The sequence below is a fragment of the Limulus polyphemus genome, unplaced genomic scaffold (genome assembly GCF_000517525.1).
Source record: "Limulus polyphemus unplaced genomic scaffold, Limulus_polyphemus-2.1.2 Scaffold701, whole genome shotgun sequence".
Classification (NCBI taxonomy): Eukaryota; Metazoa; Arthropoda; class Merostomata; order Xiphosura; family Limulidae; genus Limulus; species Limulus polyphemus.
The window spans coordinates 285,454-291,749 of NW_013666311.1; positions in this window are offsets into that span (position 1 = coordinate 285,454).

Below are 6,296 nucleotides of genomic sequence, written 5' to 3' on the forward strand. Positions count from 1 at the left end.
TTGGTGAAAAGAATAAGTTGATAAATAAATAAATAGTCAGTTAGTCCGCTGAATAATGATTAATTGTGACGGTACGTCACATGTTACCCAAACATCTAAACTATCTTAAGTTACTATTTGAGAATTATACATATAAACCAAACAAACGTTAATATTTCATAAAGGTTATGACAACGTGCATATACGAAGAGTAATGTTACTTAACACTAGGTACAATGCTCATTATTAACGAGTCCATAAATAATACTTTGTTTCAATAAAGCACCCAAACAGAACGTGTTTTATGCTAAAAGGCAGATTCACCATTGTATGATCGTACGACACTGCTGTCTATATTCCTAAAATAGCAACTCAATTGTTCATTTTAGTGTAGACAAACATGTCTAAGGTGACGTCTGTCGCGTGGCAACAAGTTCTTCACAAAATAACTGCCAATCCTCTAATATACTGCAGCTAAGAGCACATTTGGTGTCGTACGGTTACACCTGTAAAGTGCATAAGTGCGTGTTACAAATGTTGGCATGTGTCATACGTGATAGTCATTGTCCCTCTAGGTGTCTGTGACATCTGCTAAAGGTTCATATAATGTTCTTGCTCAAACTAGTCTACATAACGAACTTAAATTCATCTGCTTTATGAAGAATTCTGGTAAATAGTTCAAAATTTAAATTGCACAGCTTATACACATTCATAATACTTTATATTCAACCTAGCAATTTTGTGTGATTTGAATATTTATTCACAAAAAGTACAGTCTTAAGTTTCACTTGTATTACTTATTATGTCTTTAGAAACAAATCTCTTTCTGACAGACTTTAAAAAAATGAAGCCTACGATTATCGCTAATATTCAAGTGGCGCCATCTGTTAAGGAAACCGTTTACAACTTTGAGCTATGAAATGTATTACTATAATATATTATATATCAGGTACCTTTCATTATGAAAAATAAGGTCAAACTGAAACACATTAAGAGTTCTCGTTGAAATACTAAATGTTTCTTTTTTAATACTAAACTTGCAGTTCTATAAAGAACTTCTGTACTTTCGCCGCTAGTTATACTACATGTATTTATCGATAGCGGAGTTATATTCACGTAACCTTTTGCATTCATAAATCCTTTTCTTACGCCATCTGGGGTATGATTATGTTAATCTTTTTAATTAAACAATTGGTTGGTCTATATAGAAAATTTGGACAATTAAGCCTTTTAATTTTTGTTTTTATTTACAATCTAAATAAACACGTACATACATATGTTTCGAATACATAATGTTATTATTGATTCTCATCTATTTTAATAAGATTAATCCAGATTTGATACAAACACTAGAGGCACGCCCCGGGGGTGTTATTAGGCCACAGCTGATTCAACAAAAACCGTACCTGTGCTGTTCCACTTTTAAAACACTGCAGGGCCTGTACTACGTATATAGTATACTTAACAGAAGTGTTAAACCGTAATATTACCAAATTATGCATTACTTTTAACACGTGTGTGCGTGCCAATGTAACGCTAAACTAAAAAGGTAAGTAGAGAGAAAGCCGACTTGGGGATATATACATCTTAACTAATGACCATACACGTACATTGTTGCACGTATAAATCCTACCCCACTTCTAATATTACTAAAGCAATCACAAATAAAAGGTAGTCTACACTTTAAATTACTCAGCGAAACTGAGTGTTTGTTGTCTGTCCCCCCCCCTATACCCTCTAATGAAGATTAAATACTGTGATATCAATAGCTGTGTATAAAATAATCGTGATGTCTGTACACCTCAAAAACACAAACCCACGTTGAGAAGCAGTTTCAGATCCGTTTCAAGTATAATATATGTTCGTTCAGTTTCTTTTGGAAGCTTTGGTGCTTTTAACAATGCTGTGTGGACTTCTTTCAATGCCGAGTGTTATGTGGGACTTTTAAACAATGCTGTATGGACTTCTTTCAATGCTGAGTGCTATTTGGGACTTTTAAACAATACTGAGGAGACTTCTTTCAATGCCGAGTTCTATTTGGGACTTTTAAAGAATACTGTATGGACTTTTTTCAATGCCGAGCTCGGCATTGAAAGAAGGCCACACAGCATTGTTTAAAAGTCCCACATAACACTCGGCATTGAAAGAAGTCTCCGCAGTATTGTTTAAAAGTCCCAAATAGCACCCTACATGGAACTATTTTGAAACACCAATAAAAACGAAAACGATTTCAACTCCAAACCCATCCGTACAAATGTCTCAAGTTCGCTATCATAGAGTTATAAGTAGATTGTTTTCTGCTTTCAATGGACCCTTACTCAGAATACTCCTGTTGTTCTTAATGTTTAAAGATAATTGAATAGTCTTTGGAAAACGAAAGGAAAGAGAACAGATGACTGAATATAACTGCTAAGTGAACGATAAGCCTTTCATACACCTACCTCATACGTATATCATAACAGATTTGATTCTGTTGGTCTCAAGTTTTATCTGAAGAAGAAATGCTTAAGAACTAAACGCACAAATTTAATAAGAAACCAGGCAAAACATCCACTTTTTTACAGGTGGTATTCAAACTAATATTACCATCCCCATTTACACGCAGTGACGTTAAGTTCAACTGTTACAAAGCAGTAGACAAGGGCTAGTTAGAATATGTTAAACATGTAGCTTTGTAGCGATATTCTGCCTCTATTCATTGGAGTTTAGTAACGGTTCTTCTTGAAATTTCACGTGGAATATCAATACTCTTCTGGAAGCTGGTACCGCGTTCCGCTGTTTCTTGGCAGTTCAATTTGAATAATGTCAGAAAACTTAATATTCCATACAGTGTAAAGCTAGATCCTGACAAAAGTGAGTACCTGCTCCTTAAATGTGAATATCACCACTTCTTGTACTTTCAATACACATACACACGCACATCAGTGGATCCCGAACAATTAATTTATAGAAAAACTAACATTAAAGTTTACACATCTTTACTAATGTTGAAACTAATATTAACAACAAACCATTCTTTTGAATTTTTCATTCTTTGAAGTCAGCACAAATGCACACTAACATTTCAGTTAAAAAAAAAAGGCTCACGTTAACAGTATTAACATTTTTTTTTTCAAGTTATAAAAATATTAATTATAGTAACAATACTTAATTGTGATTTCTCAAAACAAAAACACTTTTAATATAATATAATATCGCACAGATAACATGCTTATTAGACTGTTACGGCCTAAAATTACTACGAATATAGCTACAATACTAAATTTAATATTAGTTCAATAATATCATTGAAATATAAAGCGACGAAGCGTTAGACACCAGCGCCAAGTCGAACACGTTATATACCGATTCAAAGTAAATATAACAACTACACCTAAAAAACTGGAATACCACGTAAATACAGATAAGCATGTTTCCTGGGCTGAGACCTAGATTGATTGAAATTATGTGTACTTCATCCATCCTAATTAACAGTAAGGAAAAACAGCGCAAGGAGAGGCTTGCCTGAAATAACTTCCACAAGAGTGTTGTTATTCGTTTTTTTTCGAGTATTATTAGATTTCGCCGAAAAGATGTACGTACAGATCCATATTCCGTATTTTTTTAATATTTGACGTTTTCTACTTGTTGGGATTGTAACGTTGCTTTGTTTGTTTGTTTGTAATTAAGCGCAAAGCTACACAATGGGATATCTGTGCTTTGCCCACCACGGGTATCGAAACCCGGATTCTAGCGTTGTAAGTCCGCAGACATACCGCTGTGCCACTGAGGGGGGGGGGGCTGTAACGTTGCATTTAAATTACAAAAGAAACGGAGAAGAAGAAAAAGTAGCAAACAACATACTTAAAAAAAGACTTTAGGTCGCTGCAAATACTTATGTCAAACACAAAGCATACTTGTAATATTCGTTATAGAAACACAATAAAAAGAATAATAGTGGTACTGTCATGAGTATATATTTACTTAAATATATATCCCCGTCTCTCCACGTTTCTGTATACGTATATATATGTATATTCACGTGTAATCTTTTACATTCCTTACACACACACACACGCACGCAGTAACACGCGTTCTGAAGAAGCGAACGTCACTACAGAAAGACTTAACAAAAAAATACAGAAAGGTAGATGGTTAGAAAGCTCGACAGAGACCGCCTTTGACTACCATCCAAGATATACACATGAAATGGTTATCTATCCGTTCAAAATTCTATAATAACAGTAAAAATGTTCAGAAAATCAAATATGTGCACATAACATGAAAGATGCAACACAAAATGTTCCTTTGAGGACACAAGTGTGATATTTGAAGATGTTCGATTATAAAAGTTTACATTGTACGTTCTAACCACGTGCAAGACATTTTCGGCATTAAACACAGCACACAAGGCTTAGGAGTTGAATAAAAAATCTATAATTTCAAATGTGTTGAAGTTATTAGAAGAAGACAACCATTCGTAGGTAGAACATTTCTACTTATGCACTGCATCCTTTTCAGCAAAGAAAAACAAAAATAACGCCTTGTTTAACACTTTGCTTTCTGTATTTAAAGCGAAAAGAACGAGCATCTGTACATCAGGCGATGACGAAATGTTTTTGTCGGAGCACACGGTAACTTTACTTCCTTCGTACCTTCGGTAGACGGTGAGATATTTGATCAATCCCCGCGATGTAACCCGGTAACCGGTGCCGATACAGTCTCCTCGCCTTGCCGACAAATATTAGAACACATTAGTTGGTATAAATTTGGATTCAAATAATTCCATTCTCTTCAAGCGTTTCAACGTAATCAGATGTGTTTCCGTATCAGTGAAGGAACTGTGCACGTGCAAAAAGAAATCGCCCTCATGATTATGTTTCTGCACTCGTACTTCAGGGGAATTTTCTTGATTATTATAAACAGTCGAACTCTGTGTCGTTAGTTTTGGTGTATGAAGCAAAAGTAAAAATGTGAGAACTCAAAACGTAACAAAAAAAAAATCAAAACAACGAACATTTAATTTGATAAAATATTTGTGATATTAACAATTAATATACTACAAGGTTATTGGCCAACTTTTTTTTGGAATACCGAAGTAATCCAAAACGTTCTACATTTCAGAGTACATTATATATAACAAAACCCAAACCACTAAACCCAACTGGCTTCAGACGTCTGGACACAAACCTAGTTCATCATATTCAAACTCTATCATTTCAAGTAGAAAAAAAATTTAGTGACGAGAAACCGAAAAATGTGAACGGGACCACCTTAGCTGATGATATATATTTACCAATCCATGATAAAGCAACTGAGTAATCAAGGTTTTTCGTCCAAGACGTTTATCACCTGCACTAAGTATGCGTGCAAGAACCAAATAAAGAATTTTTTTTGTTCTTATTTATTATAGAAAACAAAAACTAGTGTCTATACAAAAAATTTTACCCATACAATCTGTGCTGTACAAGTAAATGTATATAACATGTATAACAAACGTTTTTTTTTCCTTACTACGCAACTGAGTACAATATCAACAAATACCACGATTGTATTAACATGTTAAAAAGTAATTTCGTTAATATAATATACCGTTATACTTGTATGTGAATATAAGCAATGAAGAGCATTTTAACACATCTTTACTTGTAAAACTGCCTTATTAACACTGAGTAATTTTTAAGTAGGGCTTTTTAATTATGACACTTATTCGTTTTATGATTTTCATCATAAACGTATTCAGCCAAAGTAATCGTGTTTTCATTAAAACAAGCACTCTGAAGTGCGTATGGTAATGTGTATTTTGTAGAGCGTTATATCATTAACTCAAAGTATAATTAGAATTCGAAAATGTTTAACTGTGTAAACTGCGGATAACTTTACGCCCCCCCCCCAGTGGCACGGCGGTATGTCTGCGGACTTACAACGCTAGAATCCGGGTTTCGATACCCGTGGTGGGCAGAGCACAGACAGCCCATTGTGCAGCTTTGTGCTTAATTGCAAACAAACAAAGAATAATTTTTACGTAGATGAAACTGACATATTATTGGTGAAGTTGACAATTTACGATTCCGGAAAATTTGCATCAACTTTGTCAAGGGAAAGTTGAAAGAACCAATTTTTCACATTGTTTGTCTGACCTTGTACACACACACACACAAAACTTTCAAGAATATATTCTAAGAAATTTTCAAACAACCTTAAATTCGAAGTATCTATAACAAATAACATCATAAATGCCAGCGTATCCATATTATATTTTAGAACTGTGTATAAAGGGCGGTTTTACTATGAAACCAGCAATCTTAAAAAAAACAAATTTTTGATGTACGTTGGAA